The sequence below is a fragment of the Pinus tabuliformis genome, chromosome 7 (genome assembly GCF_031772625.1).
Source record: "Pinus tabuliformis cultivar Carrire ecotype Pingquan chromosome 7, CPIR1, whole genome shotgun sequence".
Classification (NCBI taxonomy): Eukaryota; Viridiplantae; Streptophyta; class Pinopsida; order Pinales; family Pinaceae; genus Pinus; species Pinus tabuliformis.
Genome location: NC_142293.1, coordinates 1,047,540,997 through 1,047,568,576, shown reverse-complemented (window position 1 = coordinate 1,047,568,576; position 27,580 = coordinate 1,047,540,997).

Here is a 27,580-nt window from a genome sequence, read left to right as displayed (position 1 = left end):
ACTTATCTGCCAAGATTAAACAGTTTGGTCAGATTTTATTCTCTATCTCTAAAACATAAAATTAAAAATATGAACTATCCAAGTTTAAACTATTTTACTGTTCACCAATTGTGGCATAAGTTACAAGTTGCACACAATTTGATTATTACACAAGAGTAAAAGTAGTGGCATTTAGACTTGCACGCTTTCCTTGTTCTTTATTTTGGTGGGGTTCATTTTCCTTCACTTTTTTTTTTACCATTTTATTTCTTTTCACCCTTTGATTTTTCTTTTAGGGTATACCCTCTTTACATTTTTTAAAATTTTTTGATTTTTTTAACAATATGGAAAACCTTTGCAACAAGTAAAGGCATGAACATATTGCATAGCCCATCAAGTCAATCATGAAATATGACACCTATTGGTATAGGAGCATAACACTGGCTCCACTTGGGGATGGCTTTTCCTGGTGAAAAGTCAAGAATAGTAGGTCAGATGGCCTCTGAATGACTTTGACTGTGCTGTGAAATCTTCTTCTGCTTGTTGCTTTATTGTATGTATGACAGTAACACTTCTGAAGCTTAGGGCCTTCTCTTTGGGCTTCAACTCCAGCAAGTTATTATCCAATCCAAACTGTGACATTACAAAGGATATAGCAGGTACATGTTAAACTCATAATACATTAAAATGTAGGATCATAGTAATGCTTCAGCATCCGACCATTAACTGGCCCTTCTTCTATTTCTATGCCATCCAAGTTTTTCAGATAGTAAGTATTGTTCCCTTGTAAGGCATGGATAATAAAAGGTCCTTTCCATAGGAAGTCAAACTTCCCATGTTTTCCCTTATCCTCTCTCCTGAAATCCCATCTTAAAACTTTGTCTCCAAGGTATAAATCTTCTGCCTTGGTTCTTTTATCAAATACTTTCTTAAGCTTTTCATGTAACACTTGGGATCTCTGATACACTTCCTCTCTGGTCTGCTGCAGATGGATGGTCTTGTTTATCCTCCTTTGAATATCATTGGGTTCCACTTGAGATTCTTGAAGTAATTTCATTACAAGAACTCCTAAAGATGAAGGAAACATAGCTTCCATGCCATAGACTAATTCATAAGGACTAGTTCCAATAGATTTCTTGGTGGTAAGTCTGTCTACCCATAGTACATTAGTAAGTTTCTTGTGCCAATTTTTCTTGTTCTCTTCCAATAATTTATTAATAATATTAATTAGGCTTTTGTTGGAAGACTCAGCTAGACCATTACCTTGAGGGTGATAGGTTGTGGAATGGCCTAAAGTGATATGGTACTTATTACAGAAACTTATCATTTTCTTGGATTTGAAGGCAACAACGTTATCAATTATGATCTTCTTAGGACAACCAAATCTAGACAAGATGTTGGTTTCTAAGAATCCTATAATCATTGTGTCATTGGCTTGTTTAGAAGGAATGGCTTCTATCCATTTGGTGAAATAATCTATGGCAGTGAGAATCCATTTATGTTGGCTAGAAGAGGGAGGATGGATTTCTCCAATGAAGTCCAGGCCCCATTGTTGGAAGGGTTTTTCAGTGGAAATTGGTCTCAGGGGTAAAGGTAATAGTTTTCTCTTGCCTTCAAAAATTTGACATTTATGGTAAGCAGTGACAAATTTCTTTACATCAGTGAACAAGGTTGGCCAATAAAATCCAGCCCTTAGGATCTTGTCTGCAGTTGCTTTCCAGTAAAGGTGTCCACCACAGTCTCCTGCATGAAATTATTTGAGAACCTTGTCAGCTTCTTATTTTAATAAACAATTCAATAGAATACCTTCATGATTTTTCCAAAAAAGAGCATTATCTAAAATACAAAACTTTGAAGCTTTCATCTTTAAAAACCTTTTCTTTGTTCTGGATAACCCTGGAGGAGCCTGTAGGTTTAATAATACATAAATTATATCAGCATACCAAGGTGAATCTAAGAAGGCCTAGCTGATTTGTGGAGTCGCCATCTCCTGTTCATTATCCAGTTCATTAATGTCTAGGGCTTGACAATTTGTTTCAGTCATGAGCTTGGCCAATCCCTGTCCTTTTATAAGCTTTGTAGGTTTTATTTCAATATCATACTCTAATATAGTAGCAATCCATTTACCTCATTTTCCCTCAATTCCATCCTGATAAGATGTCTTTGACAACAGAATTTGGTAAATAGGCTATTACATGGGAGTACAATATGTAGACTCTAAAGTCTTTAATAGCTTTTACAAGTGCAAAAGCTTGTTTTTCCATGATTTTGTATTTTAGTGGTGCATCCCTAAGTGCTTTACTAAAAAAGGCTATGGGTTTTTCACATCCTTGATCATCCTTTTGTAGTAAAACAACTGCTATGTTGTGTTCTGATGCAAATGAAAATATTATGAAATCTCTATCAAACTTTGGACTTGTAAGGACCAATGTTCTGGTCAAAGCCATTTTAATTTCTTCAAAGGCTTGCTTGGCTTCAACTGTCCATTTAATACTTGAATCCTTTTTCAACATATTATTAAGCAATCTAATTAATTCATCTAAATTAGATATGAATCTTCTCAAAAAGTTAATCTTTCCTAGGAAAGCTTGAAGTTCTTTGACATTTCGAGGGTGGGGTATTTGCATAATAGCTTCTATTCTAGTAGGATCAATTCTGATGCCCTTTTTGGAGATAATATGGCCTAATAGTTTGCCTTCCTCTAGACCAAACAAGGACTTCTTAGGATTTAAAGAAATACCATATTTTCTACATTTTAAGAATACTTGTCTCAGATGATCCAAATGTCACTGATCTGTTTTAGAAAAAAACAATCAGGTTGTCCAGATATATAACCAAAAAATCATGAATTTCTTTTGCAAATGCTATGTCCATTACTCTTTGGAAGGTCACCCCTGCATTTTTAAGTCCAAATGGCATTTTGACATATTTGAATGTGCCCCATGGTGTTGTAAAAGCAGTCTTTTCTGTGTCATCGGGATGAACCAGAATCTGGTTATAGCCTAAGAACCCATCCAAAAGTGAAATCCTAGAAGCACCTACCACCCTCTATAAAATGTGATCCATCTTGGGTAAAGGATAATTGTCCTTCAGAGAAACCTTATTAACATTTCTTAAATCAACACATAATCTGATTTCTCCAGTTTTCTTCCTAGTAGGTACTAGATTAGACATCCACTCTGAAAACCTAATAGGAGCAATTATCCCTGCTCCATACATTCGTTTGATTTAGTTTTCAATTAAGGGCAGTAGTATAGGGTTAATCCTTCTGAGCTTTTGCTTAAATGGTTTCTGATTTTCCTTCAGAGGTATTGTATGTTGAATTATGGAGGTGTCATAAGATTTCAGGTCTTCATAACTCCAGGCAAAGACATCCTATAATTCTCTCATTAGATCAACATATTTGAGTTTTTGGTCAGGGGGAAAATACTTAGATAACTTTACCATTTTCGGATTTTCTTCAGTTCCCAAATTATAGTCCTCAATATCTGCTTTTAATGGTTCCATCTTAGGTTTCTTTGGAATATCGTTGAAATCAAAGAGATATTCCAAAGGAGTTAATCCCTTAGGCAAATGATTGTCTTTTAAATTGATTACTTCAGATTCTCCTTCAATAATTTCATCAATATCCATTTCTTTAAGATCCTACATTTCTTTGTTGGTAAATTTTGTTGCGTGAAGCATTTGAGTTGCACTTTCTGCTGAAATGTATGTTTCTATCTTATTTGTTTGATCAATCTCACTAACTGTATCTACATCTATGTTAATGCTACAAAATTCTTCATCTAAGGTTAATAAATTGTTAATATGCTTATCACTATCAAACACTTGCCAGTTCTTCAAATTGTCAGGTATAGCTAGTCTATGTCTAATCTCAGCTATGAACTGATGATTAGGTTCAAATGGTAATTTGCAAGTGCTGGCAAACATTGCCAGACTATGAGCTTGCAAGTTATGTTTTCTTGGGATTTTGGCAAGCTTAGTTTCCAGAAATGTATTGAGAATCTCTATCACTGTATCTCTGTAATACTTCAATCTGGGATCATTTGTTGAATACTGTCCTTTGATCTGTTGAACTATTAACTCAGAATCTCCTAAGACAGATACCCTAATTGCTCCTAATCTCTTAATAAATTTAAGACCTAGCAATAGAGCTTCATATTCTTCCATATTATTGGTGCATCTAAAGTTTAATTTGTAGGCATGGCCTTCAGCATAATCATTTTAAAGATTGTGCACCCAAACTCCTACTCCTGCTCCTAATTTGTTAGTTGAACCATCAAATTCTAAGTGCCAGAGAATTTCGTGCTCATAATTGGTGTCAGGAGTCTCAGGAATCTATTTAATAGGGAGATCTGGTTTTTTAGTTTCTTCCGGTTTCTCTTGGGTGTATGATGTTTCATTGTTCTCAAAAATTTCTTGTATTTGAACACTAGATTTTTCATTGGTAATTTCTTTTGGTTCTGCTGCTAAAACTTCCAATTCATTTGAGGAATCACTTTCAGCATTGTAAAGGATGAAAGAATCCATATCAGAGTGTACTGAGTAGATAGGGAAATTTTGGGGTTTCTCCTGACTACTTCCAACATATTTCATTGAGGTTTCTCTGTATAGTTTCTTGGGTTGACCGAACATTGAAATAGTAGCATAAGACATGTCCAATTGTAGAGATCCTTGAAGCTTTGCACCCCAAGACCTGAAAAATAACATGCCATACTTTGGTGGAATATCTGCTACTACTATGTCCATTAAGATTGTTTTGGCAGGATATTGAACTAGTGATACACACAAGTCTTTGATTAATCCTAAACATCTGACCTAGCTTGAATTGAAAGAAAAGAGGTCTTTGTATGGCCTGGTGATGTCTAGGTCTAATTTCTCCATCACAGATTTAGGCATTAAGTTATGAGATGCACTAGAATCAAACATGGCATTATGAAGTATTTTATCATGTATGTTCAAACCTACATAGAAAGTAGGGATTCCTCCATCTACTGTTTTTCCATTCACTTCAGGGCCAAAAATCAATTCAGGCTGGTCATCAGAAACATTTACTGAATCTTCATTAACCAAGATTTTGAGTGATCTACTGATCTGGCTTCTATAGACATCATGTTTAGCCAATTCAGACATTGGAACAACTATTTTTAATTTGCCTACTTCAGTCTCCAAATTAAAAGGTTTTTCAGTCTGAGTTCTTGTATTTCGGATAGTTGGATTCTCTTTTTCTTCTGTATTCTCTATGTTTCTCTCCTTTTCAGGAGTGGGGTTATGGGATGGAGTTGCTTCCGAATCAACTTCTGGAGGTTCTTCCATGTTTCCTTTGGAAGGAATAGAAGTGGAAAGTTGTCTGTTATTAGGTTGATTATCGGATACATCTTCAATAATTGGGTTAGATGGATTATGATCTGTTCTGGAAAGAATATGTACAAGGGTGGTATTGGTCTTACCTTTGTTAGGCTGCTTTGTAGTTTTATGTTTATTGGTTTCAGGGATATCTATTCTTCTGCTCCTCAGGTTATATTGTTTGTGGACTTCATAAATGGCTGTATCATATCCCTCCCTAAAGTCAAATGATTCACCTGACTAAGTTTGGAATTGTTTAAGAATGTGAACTTCTTGATCCTCTTGGGTCAAGAAAACTTGTTGTTCATTGTTGAGTCCCATCAAATTGATTTGGGTATCTTCTATTGGTTCATTAGAAGTTGAGGCTTCAGCATAATTTTCTTGGAATGGGGGCCTAATGTTTTGATCAGGGCTAGTCTTTCCAGTGTTCTGGTTTTGGTTCTTCCTGAAATTTGGATTTCTCCCAGTATTGCTTGGTTGACCATCCCAAGGGGATTTCCTTTCAATCATTTCTACTCTATCTCCTAGCCTATCCATTCCTTTAATAATAGCATCCAGTTTTTGTTCAAATGCTAAGGGTTCTTCTTTCAAAGGTATCCTCCTTTCACTTCTGGCTTTAGCTCGTTTGGATATCAGGTTGGCTTCGAAACTAATAGCTATACTTTGCATATCTTCTAAAGTTCAAGGAGCTCTTTCCCTAAGTTGGTATGCCATATCAGAATCAAATCCATCAGGGAATTTTATCAATGCCAAATCTGCAGGAGGTCTGAGGTTTTGAGGGATAGCATTGTAAACATTATTGAACCTAGTATAGTAATCTTGTACAGTTTCTTGTGTTCCTCTCTTCAAGTTTTCATATTCTAATAAGATCTAGAGAGGATCTTTCTTCTTTTCCCATCTATTCAAGAATGTTGTATAAAGATCTTGTAGGTCATTAATAATGTTTGCAGGGAGGGCTCTAAACCATTTTCTAACATCTCCAGTCAGACTTTGAATGAATATTCTCATTCTGACATCATCTGTATCAATTTCATATATCTCAAAGTAGTCTGTCATCTTTTGCGGTATGTTGTTGTGTAGTGTAAGTGACAGAACCATCGAAAGGGGTGATTTTGCTTTGATAATCTTGGGGCATAGCCCCTGGATTGGCTGGTAAAACCAGAGGAGTGTATCTATTTTCCATTGCATTAGATAGGGTTGAAACAATAGCTGGGGTTGGTCTTGGAGTGGTGGGTGGAGGGGTGGAAGGGGTGGTTTGAGGTTGAGATGTCTGAGGTGTTGTTGATGAACTTGGAGAGGCTGAAGTGATCACATAAATGTTTGGTGTTCCTACAGAGGTTAGCTCAGATTGAATGGAATTCTACAAATGTCTGTCAAGATGTGAACTGACAATCTCAAGTTGTAAATCTTTGATAAATAATGGGTCATGAACTGTGTGAGCTAACCTAGAATCAGAAAAGGTTACAAATAAAGAGGTCTCAAAATATTCATCAAAGGATTCGTCTTCAAGGTAAATCCACTTCACAGGACAGGATCTTGATTTGTGTAAAGCTCGAGAACGAGCAGAACTCTCTTGGCTTTCTTGTCTCCTCAGAATCCTAGGGATCATATTAGGGCTTTCAAACACAGGTGGTGGATTTGGATCAGGGTTAGCTCTGGTGTAATGAGTCCTTTCTGAAGCTAGGTTTCTAGGTATGTTTTGGGTTTTTCTCTAAATGGGTTGGACAATAAAACTTCTTACAGTTTCTTTAAGAGGCTTTAGGTAGGGAATTTGAACTTTCTTAAAGACTTATTTGGTAAGAGGAACTGATCAAGTATTTGAAACCAGATGTTCAATCCATAAAATAGACCGGAGATAGACTGAAGCAGCATTCATTTACTTATGCAATTGCAAAGCAAGAGTAGTTCAAAGGCTACTTGGCTAACTTCAGGCTCCGTCTGTAGCTTATAAATTAAACAATAGTAACAAATGAATTATTCAGGTTCCCAGTGGAGTCACCACTATGTTATCACTCAAATTTTCCTTGAAGTTGTTGGGAAGAGGAAAGGGGTCCTAGGTAACCACAAACCAATCTTTTAAGTACAAAATCTAGCCAATCTGTACTTAGAGAGCGCTCTCTCTTTATAATTTAGCTTTGTTTTGGTGTGGTATTAGGCTAGTTATTAATGTTCAAGGTTGTTTTGTTTGAGAGTGGTGGAATTCTGAAACAAATGGGTAAACTAAGCTTCAGGCCATTGGGCTATGGAGTCAATCAGGGATAATTCACTGGATTAAGTCAAATTGTTGAGGTATGAGTCCAACAAGCAGGATAACAGAGTAAAAAAAAATTCAGGGCTTGAAAGGATGATATGTCTTTTCAAAACAAGAGGGCAATTAAGAATCCTCAAGTTAGGATTAGAAAGAAGAGGGGAAGATAGGTCAACCAGCATAAGGCAATTAAGAATCCTATACCAGGGACTTATTAGAAAAAACTACGGGGATAGAGAAGCAATTAAGAATTCCTTTACCGAAATAGTTTGGAAGAAAACATGTAAATGGCATACTTTTGATAACAGAGAGCAATAAAGCTAGTTTTGATACACTTTGACTATTTTACCATTTAGATTGAGGTGCATGAAACATTGAAACATGTAGAAAACGCGTAAATCACAAGGATAGAATACTTACTTGCAATTAGACTGCACATGAATCTGATGAAATGTCCTCAACTTTTATTCCTTTTCCAGCAAAAATCCAAACTTGAGTACAAAAGCTTTCTTAGCTTGATAGCATAGAGTTACAGAAATGTTATAGAATCCACCCTAAATACTCCAATTGAGGGGGTATTTATACAAAAAAATTTACAATGAAATATCTCATAACAAAGTGAGATATAAACTGGGGTGACTAATCATATCCTTCAAGAAAACAGGGCTAGAAGACCTCGTAGATGACAAATAAGGAAACCAAATAGTTTGTTGTCCCTATTTTCTAGAATGCGCTAGAGTTAGGCCCTATGATTTGACCTCTTACTATCATTGGTGTAACTATGTGTTGGTTGCTCTGTTTTGACCTCCCTACTGATACACTTTACCTGCATCTGATACTCTTTTCATCCTCTTCACCTTCATTGACTATAGTAAAAATCAAAATTTCTATTTTTTCCTAGAATAAATTACAAAATTTCAAGCATTTATTCCCACCATTTTGGCTGTGGTATTCTGGTTTTCTGAAGCTTTTTGAGGGTTTCATCTATTTTTGTATACCTGAAAAATGTAGGTTGAATTGGGAACAAGTGTTTTAGTTCATGCTCGACATAGAATAAGTTCTCTAGGTTGTCGTAGAGCACTTTGCCTATAGGAAATGCTTTTATTCCTAATGCACTTGTAGATGAACCTGCTTGGTTTCCTGCATACTTATTCAATTTCTCCACATAATCTTTATGCCTCATTAGCCTGTCATTAATCACTAAAGGACTGGGTAGCCCTTTATTCTACAAAATATTAAAATTCTCCATAAAAGCATTAATCTATGCTTGCATGTCATGACATCTTCTTTCTAAATTTTGCATCAAAGTTTTCTTGGTTAATACCCTTTTGATTTCCAAAATGGTTTTTGTCATGTCATTAATGCCTAACTCTTCCAGCTGTTCTTTATTTCTAGTATTCAAAAAATATATGAGCCTGTTGGCTTCCTTAGGCATTTTTCCTAATTCTGCTCCTGTCTTTTGGACTTCTTCTTGGGTTGCCTTCACAAGATCAATCTGCTCAAAAATCACTTGGATGGATGGTCAAACATCATTTATGGATTGAGTGATGTTGTACCAAAGAATTCTTTTGATTTCTGTTAGAGTCTTGTCAAATTTAAGATCTTTCTCCAATGATTTTACTTTGTTTTCTAACATTTTAATCTCTCTTGTCTTTTCTGCAACATTTATCTTTGAGAGATCATAGTTTTGTTCCATTTTGGCATATTGCTCTTTTACCTTATTTAGTTCTGAAACTTGTAGTTTCAGGTCCTCCATTGAATTTATTAGCTCTTCTGTGCTCAAATTAGCAGTACTGACCTATGCTACTGCTGTTGTTCCTATTGTTGTTGTACCTGTAACTGCCTCTGATGTGACTAGTGGAATACTTGTTGCCAATGCTACTCCAAGAGTTGATGGGAGTGCTGTTGATACTACTGGTATTACATTGGGAGGCTAGGAGGTTGAATCTCCCTGCTTGTCCTTCAATGCCTTTTCAAGTGCTTGTTCAGTATCATTCAATCGTTCATTGAGCTTTAAGAGAATCCATTAGCTCTTCTTCAGATTTTTGCTTTATAACCTCATCAGTCTCTGGATGTCTTGAAGGTGTAAATTTTAGTTTCTTCCTTAGGGCAACAATATCTTCATCTTTCTTTTGGATCAAGGCTTCTATAGCCTTTGCATCTTTGGGATCATGGCCCAATCCAATAATTATTTCTTCTAAGGTTTTTATTCTATTATCTTTGTCCTGAGAGGAGGCCTTTTCCAAGTGTAGTTGAGCAGTAGTGTTGTCCAAAGAATTTTGTAACTTGTGGGCCATCATTGCTTTGCTAGTCAAGGTTGAGTAAATCATTTCCCCAATTTGTTTATGCAACTCAATTTGATCCAAAGGATGAATATCCTTTTCCATGACTTCAAAATTTGTTCTGAGATAATCTACTGCTGATTTAGGTTGCTGCACCTTTGGCTTAAAATAGCTCATTATCATCTTGCCTTCTTTGATGTCATAGGCTAACATCAATCTCTGTTGATTTGTAGGAGCCATCTTCAAATATTGGTTATAAACCTGTAGCCTCAATGGATCATTCCTGGCTTTTATTTCTATGAATGTTTTCTTGATATCTAAGGCATCAATCCCTGGTGGCTTGAAGGAAGACATCTCTACCATGTTATTCCTTTCTAGCTCCTGTCTCTGAGAGCTAGTGGATGTTCCTCCTGTTGGGAAAGTTTGTTGGATTTCCACTCTTTCTTCCCTCTGACTATCTATATTTTATTTTTCAAATTTCTTCTCTGAAAGGGGATTTAATCTCTGTCTCTTTGTTCTAGGCTATCCTGATGGTTCACTGGCAGGGGTATTTTTTTCCCTATCTCTCTTTTTGTTTCTTTCCTCATTTAGAGGAGTTTGCAGAACTGGAGGCTCTCCTATATTGATCTGAGTGGGAGGAGTCTGTATTTGAGCCTATTCTCTGGAAGTTTCAGGCTGCTTGGACATTGTAGGCTATTCAGTGTGTTGAAAGCTGGTCTCTAATTCCTTGCCCTTGGATGACCTTGTAGCTGGTATACTTGTTTCCTGTGAAGGTTGCTGAGAGGTTCCAGCACTAGAGGCACCAACTCCTGACCTTTGAGATAACTTAAATGGTACCTGCCCAAAAGAATCCAAGTCAAGTGTTTTCTCAATATCTCTCATAACTTTCTCAAAATTGACCTGTTCACTATCATGCTCTACTAGGGTACCTTCCCTCCATTCATCCATATTTGCATATTTTTCAATTTCTGGAATTCTATGGTGAATATATGGAGACAACTTGTTCTTCATTCTTCTATCACATATAAATTTGTTAGGATCATATGGTTTCCACCCAAAACTCTTTTGTAACTTAAGATGCTCTTCTAAAAAAATTTCTGCTTCTTTCCATGCTTCCCTAGTGTTGCGGACAAAAAGGCCTAGATGGTTCTTGATTCTAAGCTGAGCTTTCTTCTTGGAATTAAAAAAATGGACTAGGTTTGCATTTATCATTTGCCTGAAATATTCCAATGAAAAAAGTCTCATTGGAACAAACTTTGGTAGCTTAAAAGAGCAGAGTTTACACCCATAAATCCTAATTTCTGTGTGATTCTTATACAGGTACCAGTCACCTATCTTGTATTGCTTGGAGAGCTGGAGGATTTTCTTCATATCACCATTTATCTTAGGAGGGGAAACTCCTGCCAATAAAGTGGTTGCTGGATGGACAAATAGGTCAATGAACTCATTGTAGGTGTAAGGGGTCTCAATGGAATTATGGAAAATTGGACTCCAAAAAATGACAGACCTTGGATTGCCTCTAGTGTCAAGTTTCTTGATAGGGAAAAGGAAGTTGTCTGACTGATAATACAATAGAAGACGATAGATGAAAGTAGTGTATTTGAAGACTCCTTCATTGTCCAGTCTTAGGAATTGGTCATGAATTTTGTTGGCAATATAAGAGGCATAATCATATTTAACAGCAGGGGCTATCTAGGAGTAAAAATTGACAATAACACTAAGTTTATCTCATAAACATACTCTCTGGAGTTGAATCCCATGATTGAGGCTATCATATCAATAATAATTCTTCATGTATCTATAAAGAAAACCTACAGTTAAGGAGGTGGGACTTTAGGCTGATGTTTAGGATCCATGAACATCTGATAGATGTGAGTTAGTTCTGATTGAGATAATTGGGGAGCTCATTCAAGTAAGTATCCCATAGAAAGGGGAGTGAGAGCATGACTGGAGTGGAATTGCAACATTTCATTGATGGACTAAGCAGTTATGGGAAAAAGGATTGTTTTACTTGAGGACATGACTGATCTTTGATTAGGGTCATAATTGGAACAACAGTGATGAATTATATCTAGGAAAACATGGACTGAAGGGAGGAAGTATATGGGAAGGTTGGATTCCCACAGTCCTAAGATGTCAGAGCCATTTAGATAGTTGTCTCTGCCTTGGAAAAAGATCTGAAGGTGGTTTTCATTACCGAATAAATCTTTTATCTGAAAATATTTATCAGCCAAAGGCAGATAATCTAAATCTTTGTGAGGAGCATTCATGGGCACAACATTCAGAGCTATAGGATTTTCCATCTCTAGTTCTTGTGGATTCAGAAATGGAATTTGGGTTTTCTGTGAAAAATGGTGAAACAACAGGTTTGGGAACCTATATAGTGAAACAAAGACTGAATGTATAGTGAAATTAGACTTTTCTGTGGAATATTCAGTATAAAACCAAAAATTGCAGGGTTTTGGTGGAAATGGGTAAATACCTATATTGGGAAGTGAAGAGTGTAATGGCAGGAAGGATAACAGGTTTTGGACGGCGTCGCTGCAAATTTTCTGACCAGGTGGCGGTTGAAAAGCTTCTGCGGTTGACTAGGACATTGCTTTGCATGGGGACACAGTTTGTCTTATAAAACATTGAAAATGACATTTCATTGGTTTTATTCACAAAATCTAGGTTGGCGGGGGTTTTTTGGATTATCGGGCGGGTGACGTACGCAGGGAAATGACATTTTGTCGTTTATGGAGGGCAGTAAGCGTTATGTGATCGCACCGCTTTTGGAGGGCGGCAGTTTTCGGCCGAGGGACAGCGATCCCATTGATTTCACAATGCGTGGCGGAGGTACAGGAGGAAAACCGCCTATTGATCGCGCAGTCACCTAGGGGGGCGTGGTATTGATACCGACCATCGGATGATAAGGACGAGATCTAATGGTGGATGAGAGTGGGGTACGGCGGAACTTTAACTGTGGCGGGCCCGATTTAATTAATGGGTTAATAAATCATATAGGGGTGATTGTAAATGGTGAGGAGCTTCTTAATTAACCAGGATGGTTAATTAATTCCTTTTTGCAGAGCGAGGGGATTAGGTTATTAATGAATCTCAGATTAATCCATTAATCCCTTTTTAACTGTGTTTATGGTTATAATTAACCGGGGCGGGGTATATAATAATTTGGGGATTTAATATATAATTAAATAATATGGGAAAGGGTGGAACTTTGTTCGGGAGTTATATAATATGTGTTAAAAGTTAATATGACATAAAATGAGAATAAGCGCTAAGTAAAACATTAGAAAGTATATTCAACTTAGGCTAAAGTGAAAAGGGGATTTATGTAATATTGTGTTATTTTCCTAAGCAAAATGGGATTTTACTTAGGAAAATACTTATGAGAATGAATGAATGATGGTTTTTAAGTACTTTAGGCTTTTAGATTATTGGGCCGAGGGTCCGGTCCCTCTAGAAGTCAAAGAGATGCTCTGAGCCCCTTTAATTTTCAAAGACCTTAATACTTTAGGAGGAATTAGTGAAATCTTTAGGGAAAAATGTGAAGGGAAGTTAATTATTTGACCTTGTTTTGCTTGAACTACATCAAGTGAAATGTCTTCCTTATACTTGTGATAGAAGTGAAAATTAACACATTTAGAGACATTATCCATCACAAGTAATTCTGCAACACCATCTACCTACCCTACCTACTTTAGCCTGGAATTTTTACTTCTTCATTAGGGTGCACTTGGACTGGAAGACCCTTATCACACTTTTTCTTTTACATATAGAACTCTATCTATGTCTAACCTTATTACCTCCAAGGGCTCAGATTAAACTGTTGAGCTCCTTTTATTCACTCTACCTATCTACTTATCTGCCAAGATTAAACAGTTTGGTCAGATTTTATTCTCTATCTCTAAAACATAAAATTAAAAATATGAACTAGCCAAGTTTAAACTATTTGAGTGTTCACCAATTGTGGCATAAGCTACAAGTTGCACACAATTTGATTATTACACAAGAGTAAAAGTAGTGGCATTTAGACTTGCACACTTTCCTTGGTCTTTCTTTTGGTGGGGTTCATTTTCCTTCACCTTTTTTTGAACATTTTATTTCTTTTCACCCTTTTATTTTTCTTTTAGGGTATTACCTCTTTACATTTTTAAAATTTTTTTTATTTTTTTAACAATATGGAAAACCTTTGCAACAAGTAAAGGCATGAACATATTACATAGCCCATCAAGTCAATCATGAAATATGACACCTAATGGTATAGGATCATAACAGATCCAACATTAGAGTCTATGAAATCATGATTAACATTTCTTTTGTTCTCATCATGAGTTTCCTTTACTACCCTTTCACCATTAGTAAGTATTTCTTGTAGAAAATATGCCAAATCTGTCTTCAAATATGTCTTCAAATCTATCTTCAAATCATCCATCTTAGCTTCCACGTCATTCATCTTAGCTTCTACATCTTTCTTGAAACCATCCATCTTATATTCTGTTACTTTTTGTGCGAGTGACATTTGTTGCACTTGGTCTCATAATTTTGATATGTCATGTTGCATTTCTTCCTCTTCTTCATAAGTCATGCTAGAGCTTTCATGTTGCTTACTAGGTGTTTGCATTTTCTTTCCTCGGGTCATCAGTTACCAATAATAATTCTCTACTATGCCCTATGAATTCCTTCAAAATAATTTTTCAAACCAAGCTTAAGAAAAAATTTAGAAAAATCTACACACCTTTTTTCACTTTGTAGGAGCTCGATATTGCCTCTGATGTATCTCTGTAATTTCGGATCATCCAGTTTTGAAATTGTGACCTGCAATAGCCCTTTGTGTCCTCTTTCCAATGCCACCAGTATGATTGAATTTAGATTCTCCAAGGCAGAGTTATGCACAATCTCCCAAGATGACCTTATTATAGACCTTTTCAGAAGAGCGAACTTGTAGGAAGTGCCACATGTCACTGTTTCAACCTTAGGATTTGAAAAATATACACAGGAAACTAAAGTCTGTCCTCTTTCTGTAACTTGTTACGAAATTTCAATCTGATGCTCAAAACAAAAGTTATGACTATTTTCCCCAGGTCACCTGTTTGGAATGTAATTCGGGAGTCTGCAAAAATGCCAAATTCCTCAGATCATATCTCCACAAATATAGTGTGAAAAGCTCTGAAATTCAAACCTACGGTTTAGAACGATTTTGGTCCAAATGGGTCTTTTTTTAGCATCTAAAACATCACATAAAAAAAGTTATAGCACAAATTCCACGATGACCTGTTTGGAATAGCGAAACCCTAGAATTCAAACCTCTAATACCAAATGTTATGGAACCAGCTCACAAAACAATAGAAAAGATAGATCAACGCCTTAGAAATAAGCCTCTTCTAGGAGTCAACCTCCTTCACATTACACAAATGAACAATTCTTGGATGTTACAAATGAAAATACCTCCTTTCTATATATAGGAGTCTAAGAGGTCATAATATAATCAGAGCCCGCATAACAATAATAATGTAAGGGCACAATAATAACAATAGTGGGCTTCTATGAGGCACAATAGTAACAATATGGGGACTACATGGGTACAGCAATATAATAAGGGGGTTGTACTAATAATAATAAGGGGTTACACTAGTAGTATAGGGGCCTAACACATATCTAGCAGCCATGGTTGTATTCGGTGAGGTTGAAACAATAATAGGGATCTGGAATGCATATGACAGAGGAAGTGAAATTGTTGTTGTAATAATTGATTAAATAGGTATAGTAGATCCAATAAGAGTAGTTGAAACATAATTGTGTGGGATGAATAATAGACATAAAACTATTGGAGCAGAGAATGGTGGGATAGGACACTGAAATGTGGGAGATTTAGAAACAATTCTTTGAAGTTAATGAACTCACTAGGGGAATTTTGAGGTCTAAAATGAGCCTCATAAGAAAAATGTACAACCAAAATAAACTTTATAAGCACAATATGATTCAATATGATGATGTCAACCATGGGGGGATGATTCACCATTTTTGGAGTAAAAAAGTAAAAGGATTAAAATAAAATAAAATAATAAAACTACTTTTTCAACACATATTTTCAACTTATCTCCCTAAGGTTACTCAAATTCCAAGTGTGAGTACTCATTGGATGCAAAATTTAATTACTCATCCAAGGAGTACCCATGTTTCATACTTTCGATGGACTGTGATACATGGAAAATGAGAAATACATGAAAAAACGTGATTGCAATCACGTTTTTTTTTATGTATTTCTCATTTTTTTTGTAGCAAGATCCATCTAAAGTATGCAACATGGGTACTCCTTGGATCAGCAAATTCTGCATCCAATGAGTGTTGTCACTCAAAATTTGAGTAAACCCATAGGGAGATAAGATGAAAATATGAGTTAAAAAAATAGTTTTTTCTTTTTTCACTCTAAAATTTGATGATGTAATCTAATCTTATTTTATTATATCCACTATTATTTTATAATTTCCTTAGGAGTCCCATTTTAGACTTCAAAACTCCCCTAATGAAGCTTTGTTTCATCAAGAACTATGTCTGACAAATTGGACTTTGATTTCGATTTGAATAGACTATGCTCAAATTTTAGGTAAAATTGAATGTCTTCAACAAATTTTATCTCTTTAGGTAGATAAAAAGACTTTTCTAAAATAAAGGTACCCTTTTCCTTTGCAGACTTCCTTTTCTTGAAGATTTTTTCTGGGCTTTTCAATATCTCTAGTGGATCAGTATCTAGATTGCTCATTGTGTGAATCCTTCTATATGCTATAATTTCCAATGAAAACACCTCAAGTTTTGTATTGTGGAGTCCCCAAAGAAAATAAAGCAGCCAATGTTGTTATCTAACCTTTTGTTTGCTCTTAGAAAGTAGATCTGATCTTTAATGCAGTTCTGGGGAAGATATATTTTTGTGTCCCCAGTATGGTGGCCAAGATGTTATCACCTAGAAAATTTCTCTTTCCTGTAAAAAAAACCCTCTAAGGTAACCAGTAAAAGCCAAAATTATAGATTGAAGGCTAGCAATTTCAATCCCGAGAGGGTTCTCTCTGATAGCCTAATCACTAAATTAGCAATTGGTTATACATTCACACAATGGCTAGATCTTCAATTGAATTGTGTTGATGTAAGTTTTGGTTGGGCATGAGGGAGATATTCCATTAGGAAACAGATTTAACAAGATAGGGTTTATGGAAACTTACCAAGATATTGGTTGTCTGATCAGGATTGACAAAGGAAAGGTAGATGGCACATCCTAGACATTTGTTATCATTGTAGTTGAAATATGAAAATAGAAGAACAATCCACTACAGTAGGGCATATGAAATGAATCCTAAAGTAGCTTTGGAAGCTAAGATTTCAAATATTTTAATCTATGAGACAGAGCATCAAAAGGAAAGATGAATTATGTAACATTTATTCTCATTCAAATATTAGAAGACATTACATTCAAATGATAGTACAAAGAAGGAAACATTGAAACATGTATAACATACAGACTAAGAGATACCATCACATGAATCTTTATGTCACTGATCAATATATATTGATCTTGGAAAACTGTAAATTAATAAAGGATTCAAAATGTAGACAATATCTATCTTTTCATAAGAAACCAACCTTTTTTCCTCATTTATTCGTGTAATATATAGGAAAAATACAAAAAATATAAGATCCACAAAGTCTGGTAGTAATAATTGCATAATATTTTCAATATCTAAAGGTTTAATTAACAAAAGATAATCATAATCCTATCATATTAGTTATTTGAATATTTATCTGGCACATAACATTGGTCAAAATATATTGTGGAACTAATGTATGTATCTCTTGTTATTCTTTTGGAACAAGGATAAGTCATAGTTGCATTATAGGATCTGGAACTCTCCACTCCTTTATAGGCCTGATATCTAGACCTACAACTCGTCTTCCCTCTTGGTATTAAAACTGGTGCATGAACCTGTAAATTATGTTAAAAATATGCAACTACCCTTGTAATTGCTTGTTCCCTTTAAGGCCCTATTTCCCTATGTTGACTTGTATTTTCTACAGTTCCTAAGTCACAAAAGCCCGTTGACATATTACCTTAACATATCAAAAATAACCTACTATCAAAAAATGTTAAAATAGAGCAGGTCAAAATGTTGAGGTCAAATTAGGGTTTGTTCAACAAAATTAGGTTTTGTAGTTTTCTATGCCCCGTCAAGTAAATTGATCATTTCTCCATAATTTCTACAACCCAATAAAGGAGGTCTAACTTATGCTTCCTCCTTTTCATTCTTCTGGTATCTTTTTATATAATTTTTTCATCCTTTAGGATTTCCTTCCCTTTTCTATCAGCATGCTTTGTTTTCCTCTGTTTTTTAGCCTTCTTTCTGCTCTTTGAATCTTGCACAATCTATTCATATTCATCAATAATCATTGTCTCCTTCAACTTAGGGTTTATTTTTTCTTTTAAACCCAATATCAGTTTGTTTGTAGGGTGAGTGTGATGTTTTCTGGAGTAAAACCTACGTTATGTTTCAGCTTCTTCATCCCCTATTTCTATCTTATCTTTTCCATTTTCACTTTGTGTTGTTCTCTGTTTTGTCTCCTCTTCTTCTAACATCAAATTTTGTTTTCTTCTTGTCCTTCTCTCATAGACCCTAACCTATGTTTCCTTTAAATATTTTTCAACATATTCTTCAATAGGATGGCTAGGCTCTCCCTTTGTTTCTTGAGCTAGGGTTTGTATAGAAACTTTATTTTGGCCGTCCTTGGTCTTTTGGGTGCAGGTTGTCTTATGTTTCTTTGTCTCAATTGCTCTTCCAACTTATTTAGCTCATGAGTATATAATATTTTAATTATATCATGATGATAAATGTCATGATGTTGCAACTCAGGTCTAGTTCTTTCTTTGGTGGACACTTTTAGCAAAATTTGGTTAAGAAAATATGGAAAATTCATCTTACTAAAACCTGATAAATGACATAAAAACCTCATGTGATACAAATAGGCTTTATAATACCTACCTTTACTGGTGAAGAAAATTTGCATAGTCCTTAGGGCTTTAGACCATTTGGGCTTCAATATTCTGGGGGACTCCTACATCCAATATTGGTTCTAACATTCCTCCTTCAAGAAAAAATTCAAGCCCACCTTCTGCAATCTTTGTTTCTTAAACCATCTCTCACCCTCAGTTGGAAAGCCTGTGGCCTCTGCAATGGATTCTTCAATAATTGGAAATTGTAAGGTTCTAATTCTTGTTGCATTTCCATCAAAAGAATAGATGAAATCATGGCACCAACTCAGGTTGTCCCCATTGAAGTGCTTGAACACAAGTTCCCATCTTGTATTTTTGAATAGAACCAACATCTCTGGATACACTTCAAAATACGTCTCATCAGTCTCAAACTATTTCACATGACTTGATTGAACCATATTTGCAAAGACTCTAACACTACAAATCCTTTTATAGTCTTGAATTCTCCTAGACAGACACTACAAATAATTCTAGAGCTTTCTTGTGCACTGTAAACAAATTTCTTGCTGGAAATTATCGCTTGAGGGTAAAATAGGCAATTTAGGGTTTGAGTTTAGACTTCCTTATTGGTATTTACAATGCTACTAGTTGTCACATCATGGATGAAAAGGGGTAGGTATTTGTGAAAAAATTCATAAGCACTTGAAATAATGGGATTGTCAACTCAAAAACCTTACTTTTAAAATTTTCGTTGAGTGCTATGAAAATATTCCATAGCATCGTGCTACGAAAATATTTCGTAGCACCAGTTGTAGGCTTGCAATAGGATAATTGTGTTGTGAAAAACTTAGGATAAGCTTAGGGTTAGGTGAAAAGACTTGGTTAGACATGTCCCTAGACTTATATAGAAATTTACACGAGAAATTTTATAGGCCCTTTACATAACCATGAATTTAAATAATGAAGTGATAAAAATATCCTTTAGACCTTTAAGAAAATGTGCAAACCTAATGCTATCAAACCCCAAAACCCATGTTTTTATGCAAAAAAATCAACATGACCACACATAAAAACAAGTGAAATTTTGAAAAAAATAATTATGAAACTTAACAATAATGGAGTTATATCTTAGTTAGATTACCTCGAAAATAAAAATTTTCTCTCTTTTTCTAAATTTTGAGCTCACATAAAGCATAGATCAAAAATAAAATAAATAAAAGAGAACACTTTATGTTATGTTTCTAATTTGTCAAGATCATGTGGATCACATGGAAAAAATCATACACAAACCAAACAGAGTAGCAAACTAGAAATATAAATAGTAAAATGAAATATGAACTCAAATAACAAAAAAAATTATCAGATTAAAAGATCTAATCGGGCTTTATACCTCTAGATATGATAAAAATGGCCATATCTTGGGCAAACAAAAATATTTTCAAGTGAAATGAAAACTATTTCCGTCTAGAAGTGGTACTCTGATTTCACTGGAACATCCTACCCAACCTATAAATATGTTGATGCATAAGGTAATAGGAGATCAAGATCTCAATTAACAACTAGAGCAAGTCTTCATATGGGCATTGATGCCATGTTTAAGAAAACAAGGTATTTTAACCCAAGAAAAACACCTCAAGAAACCATTCACACAACAAGATCAAATATTAGTACAACAAAGTTTTTACATGGTTAAAACCCTTAAAAGAGAAATAATTCATGGCCCCATCTAATGCAACTACTTGAAATGATATTTTAATTCAAAATAAAATGTGTATGTAATAGTTTCTCATTGTCAGTCCTCAAAAAATGACCCCCCGTACTCTTTATATAGAGAGCATGGACTAATTGAGTGTTAAGTCATGAATCAATAAAGTTATTATTGTTGAGGAGGATATGAATCATCAGATCACTTTATGTCTAAAATATATACATAACTATAATGCATACTAAAGAAACAAACTTTTCCTAAAGACACATTAGACCAAGTTGATATTAACTAATTCCTAAGTGTCAAATATCATAACATAAACAATTTAAGTAACTCAACAAGACCAAATTGGGTAAGGAGAATACTACTTTTGACTCCTTGTATCTATAACATTCAAATATTGTAGGGGGGTAGGAAGACAATGTTCATCCTCCTCAATAATAGAAAATTCCTTAGGTAGGTTAATAGGTTTACAAATTCAGCTAGGGGAGATGGAACCCATCCTAATGATGATTGGTATGTTGACAAGGATAATCATAAGGATAAATAATGTAAAAAGGTGAGAATGAGGTGGGTTATGATGAAGGAAATATTGATCCCAATAAAAGAATGAGACGAGAATTTCCAGAGAAGTTTAAGGAGGTTTCTAAAAATCCCCACTAGCTTGAGGTTGGACGATCTTCCTTTAATACCAAACACATATACCTTTAAATTCCCACCTATTAGTTCAATATTCTCTCTATCTCTGTGATGAGTGATACCCCCAATTAATATAGTGTTGATTTTATGGATACCTACAACCCATAATCCTCTATATTTGGTCCCATACAACACCTCTTCTCAGTAGATTCTTTCATTTTGATAAAAGAAGAGAAGGATAGAGGAATGTTTGTAAAATAAAGGCTACTTAAATCCAAATGATTGACCCTCGTTCTAGCCCCTATCTCATTCTATATTCCTATCTCATTCTATATTATAATCCAAAAAGTGGGTTGTTATACCCTTAATCCCGTAGGGGTTACACAAACCTTGAATCTACAAGCTCATGACTAAAGAGGGACTCAAGATAAATTTTATACTTCTCATATTCCCACACATGATAATAAAAAAAATTATCCTAGTAACATGTCAATATATGACAAGGACCTCAACATCTCGAAATGGAACAATATATTGATCCAAGAGGTGAATTCATATCAATGGAGATGCAATTCAAGAAAGTAATTACAAGGGAAAATAAGGTAGAAAAGAACAACATTAAAAACAATATTAATGATTATAGGGAAAGATAATAGATAGAACATGATGTGCTTACCTTATTGGATCAAATGCAATGAAACAAATAAATTGAAATTCTCTACCAACCCTTTTACTCTTACCCTATTCTAGTAATTGATGAGTGAAAATAATAAGTTAGGAGAGGAGTTTGATTTTTTGAAAAGTGAGAACACATAGCTAAACATAGCATTAAGTCACTAGTTAAGTAGGTAAGCGCAATAAAAGTGGCTAAGACAAATAAAAAATAATTAGTTACTCAATTAGATAAGGATTGGGAAGAGAATGAAGATTTGAATATTAAAGCTCTTATTGATCTAAATTTTGGTCAACAATGTTACAACCTCAAATCATTGTGATTACATTTTCTTAAGTTATCTTGAAAACATTCTACTTAAAAGCATACATAATTTTCCTTTATTTTGGTAAGAATATTTTAGTACAATAGAACTTGAGAGGGGTCCCATCCCTAGATTACTTCTATGGGTCCTAAGGAGAGTAATTGATGTTGATCTATGGTGAATTCTCATGCCAACTGAGACATTAGGCTGATGATTTGTAATTTCATAGTTTCTATGGTTCGTGTATTTTTACATGTGTTAAGGTTTATCTATAGTTTGATGTCAATCATTTTCCTGCATGCACATTGTCTCAAAGGAGTTAGTTTTGCTTATTTCTATAATATATGGTTTATTTGTGCATGATGATGGCGGGATATATATTAGTTTTGTGCTCCTTGCGGTCAGCGAGTTGAATTATTTGAAATTTAAAAAAGAGGTCCAGGGCCTAGCAAGTCAATGATATTTTCATATTGGATATGATCTCACACATGCATCATTACTTTTATTTTTCTATGGTTTCCTATTAAGTGATGTTGTGGGTTGCTAATCCAGGTGGATTGATCCAAAATGGATCTTGAACAAGCCTCTTAAGTCTTTAAATATGTTTTTAAAAACAATCAAAACATAGTAAAAACAGAGAAATGCAATGAAGCATAGTGCCTTAAAGTATGCAACAATAATTATTAGGGGCCATTGGATCCAAAATATCAACGGATGAGAGCAAAAGCGCAGCAATGGAGTAGTTTTAACTATCACATCGGAGAAGAGCCAGTGGAGTGTTAAAGACCTTGTCCATGAGCGAATTGTAATTGTGATCAACACGATTTAATATGGGCTGCTCGATCAGGTGCGTAGATCAACGGTACAGATCCATTACAAATATCGCATCGCAAAGTAAAGGGAGGACTTAAGCCACAGACCCGAAGGCCATGCGATATGTGATTTGTGACTTATCACATCACAAGAACCAAAGGGGAGGGACCTTATGGCTGTAAGCACTTGTATTATCAGCCATCAGATTGGCATCAAGGATCAACGACTGAGATTGAATCGGCAATCGCTATTTGGGAAATTTCAAGACTGCAACCGTGAAACAGTGATACACTGATATGCTGATATGTCAATATTTCGATCACCGATTGGAGTGATACGCCAATATGTAGATATGTTGATCACTGATCATAGCGATATGTCAATATGCCGATTACTGATGAGGCCGATCAGAGCGATTGGAGATGAGAGAATCAGGGGATATAAAGCAAAAGGAGCATTTCCTAGCGATTTGTGCTGACCCGATGATATTATAGATGTGGGTTGATGAATTTTGAGATCCGGATTAGTCCGTTTTTCAATGTATTTCAGTGTAGTTGCTATGTATGGCTGTATATGGTTGAATGGCTCTATTTTTGGATTTTAGCTCCGTATAAAGGTCGGACGGTTGGGACTATCTGCGCTGGCTGGTCCTTTCAGGTAAATTGTTTCTATTTCGAATAAATTGTTCATGCCATAGGTGGATTCTTGTAACAAAAACGTGTTATAAAAACATAATGCAAGAAGAGCCGCAGGAAAGAGGGGGAGACAATGCACGTAGTTTTAGGCAGAAGCTTGCAAGAGGGGAGAAATTTCATTTCGTCAGTATTTTGACAAAAGTTTATACGGTTTCAGCCCCTCTCAATACCACAAACACAATGGCTCTATCTGTTTCTTCATCAAAGTTATGCATTTTTCAGCCATTTTTCAGTATGGAGGTATAAGACTCTTTTTTGTAACCGATGCTTGTGCTCTTCTTTTTCATGCCACTTAATGAATGAAGGCCTCCCCATTGATCGAGCAGGGCTAGGAGACGTAGTCCAAGATGGACGAACTTTGTTATCAAGTCTTGTTGTCTTCTTTCATGCTTTATGTGTCTCTCCTCCTTCCTCATGTATACATTAAGTTTTCTCTGTTAAACTACAATTTATGCATGTAATTCTTTAACAAATATATAAGAAAAAGATCTTGGATCAAGTGGTATCAGAGCAGGTCTTTTTAGATGTGAATTGCATGTTTGTATGCTAACAAGAAATAGGCTCCAAAGAGGCGAAGGGGAACTAGATTCTTTTGATCCCGAGGCAAGGCGTCCACATCAAAGGAGAAACATGGCAGATGGAGATGCTCATCTTGAAGAGGAGTCCACAAAACCTTCTATTCAATGGCAGAGAATGTCGGTAAGTTGCTTTCAAGGCTGGAGAAAGCAGAAGAGAGAAAACTAGAAGAACAAGGTTTAGCACATGGAAATGGTGGAGAAGAACCCCCTCCTTCTCCTTCCATGAGTGAAAGTTCTTCCTCTTATCACCATAATCGTAGAAATTCAAGGGATGCATGTAAGAAACCTTTCTTAAAATTAGATGTCAAATTTGATCTTCCCATGTATAATGGGGAAAGTAATGCAGAGAATCTTAATAACTGGATTAAGCAAATCGAGATCTATTGCAGGATTTAACAGATCGCAGAGTACAAGGCAAAGATTCAGTTGGCCTCTCTTTGGCTGAGTGGCACCTCTCTCGTCTGGTGGGAGAGAAAATTGCAAAGCAATAAGAGTGTGGGTAATCTTCCTTCCTCATGGCCTAGTTTCATTTCTGCATTAAGGGAACAATTTATCCCTTGGGTTACAAGCAAAAATCCTTAATGGATTGGAAATATTTAAGGCAAGGCAAAGTTTAGGATGTGTAAAGTTTTATAGAGGAGTTTAGAAAACAAACACTTAATTTAGACATTTCACTTGACTCACCTAAAGTAGTAACCAAGTATATTGGATCATTACATAGTTACATTAGACATTCCTTATTATTGTTTGAACCTACTACCATTGACTCGACCAGTGTAAAGGCCATTCATCTAGAAAATAGGGGAAAAGATGGACAAGATGACCACTCAAAGAGAACCGTGGTAGCCAAGAGAAGGGAAACAAAGCCCTGTTATACACATTGTGAGAAAGAGGAGCATGATGAAGAGAATTGTTGGAAGCTGCACCCTGAGCTGAGACATGAGAGGAATGATAGAAAGGGGAAGCAGAAGGTCATCACCACTGTGCAACAAAGCCAAGATTCCAAGTCAGAGGAAGATGAGAAGGTCATAGCTATAGGATTTACATAGGGTAGGCCCATTGACTTGGGGTCTAACTCTGGCGATGAGACAAAGTTTGCATCCTTTGGGATTGTGGTAAGGAGGACCCATAGATTTAAAGTCTGATTCTGGCAATGAATCAAGGATTTCAACTGATATAACGAAAAGGGAACTCCCCGCAGCAGGACACCAAGAACTTGAGGAGATAAACCACCGCATCCAAGCAGAGAATGTTGAGCTAAGGAGGCTTCTACAGGAGGCAAGGGAAGAAATCAACAGATTACTACGCCAATTGCAAGTCAAGGACGAGGCCTTGGAAAAGCTACAACATAGCTATCTGGAAGTAAAAAGTGATTCCCCAATTTCATATGATTTTCATGATGATGGATTTGCTACTTTTGAAAAACATACTATAGGGATTGGATCCAAACTAATGAAGAAAATGGGATATCAAGGAAAGGGCCTCGGCATCAAAGGCCAAGGCATCATAAACCCCATCAAAGTCAAGGAGTTTCCGCACCATGCGGGACTTGGATACACCAGAAAGGAAATGGGGGAAAGCTCTAATAAAGCTAGTAACCAGCCAATGACAGACGACGAAATTTCATCCTCACACTCTAGCAATAGTGAAGGCCCCATGAACACTTATCAAAGGAACACTAGGGGAAAGCGCCCCAAGGCAGCTCGAAAATTTTGGAGGAGAAAGAATCATTGTAATCATTGCAACAAAGAGGGACACCAACAAATCACGTGTCCTAATGCTCAATGTTCTGGAAACATCGCTAGAGGAGCTGAAAGGTGAATATGTTCAACAGATGAATCCACACCATTCATGGTGGTCTACTTTATTAAGTTGGTTTTTTTAGGGATAGTAGCTTGTTATGGCCACCATTGTACATCATACGTTGCAAGTAAATGTAAAAATGATGGTGTGTTTCTCATCACTTCAAGATGCAACAATGATATTTTGGCCTTTCCTTATTAGTATTTGAGGCATTAATTACTTTTTATGTAATCCTTGGCCAATGAGTGTGCGCTATGAACTCTTGGCAAGGAGGGGTTGTTAAGTCATGTGTGGTGTGCATGATTGCAAGAATGTACTAGTTTCACATGCAGGGTGATTGAAAGTGTGGATTGAGACAACGTGTTAATGCTTTTGGGGTCCAAAAGCTCTTTAATGGGGAGGATTGATCCAGGTGGATTGATCCAAAATGGATCTTGAACAAACCTCTTAAGTCTTCAAATACGTTTTACGTATGTGTTAAATGGGAAGATATGTTTTTAAAAATAGTCAAAACAGAGTAAAAACAGAGAAATGCAATGAAGCGTAGTGCCTTAAAGAATGCAGCAATAATGCTCAGCGTTCGTTGGATCCAAAAGAGCAACAGACAGGAGCAAAAGCACAGCAATGGAGTATTTTTAACTATCGCATCGGAGAAGAGCCAGCTAAGTGTTAAATACCTTGGCCATGAGCTAATTGCGATTGTGATCAACACGATTTAATATGGGCTGTTGGATCGGGTGCATAGATCAACGGTACACATCCATTACAAATATCGTCACAAGGTAAAGGGAGGACTTAAGCTGCGGGCCCGAAGGCCATGCGATATGTGATTTACGACTTATCGCCTCACAAGAACCAAAGGGGAAGGACCTTAAGACTGTAAGCACTTGTATTGTCAGCCGTCGGATCGACATCAAGGATCAACGACTGAGACTGAATCAGCGATCACTTTCAGGGAAAGTTGAAGACTGAAACCGAGAAATAGCAATACGCCGATATGCTGATATGTCAATATGCCGATCGCCGATTGGAGCATTATGCCGATATGCCAATATGCTAATTGCTAATTGGAGCGATACGCTGATATGCCGATTGTAGATGAGGTCGATCGAAGCAATCATCGATGAGAGAATCGGGGAATACAAATCAAAAGGAGAATTTCCAAGCGATTTGCGCGGACCCGATGATATTATAGATGCGGGTTGATGAATTTTGAGATCTGGATTAGTCTATTTTTCAATGTATTTCAATGTAGTTGTTGTGTATGGCTGTATATGGTTGAATGGCTCTGTTTTGGGATTTTAGCTCTGTAGAAAGGTCGGACAATCGGGATTGTCCGTGCCCACCGATCTTTTCAGGTAAACTGTTTCTATTGCGAACAAATTTTTCATGCCATAGGTGGATTCTTGTAGCAAAACATGTTATAAAAACACAATGCAGGCAAAGCCACAGGGAAGAGGGGGAGACAGTGCACGCGGTTCGAGGCAGAAGCTTGCAGGAGGGGTGAAATTTCATCTTGTCACAATTTTGACAAA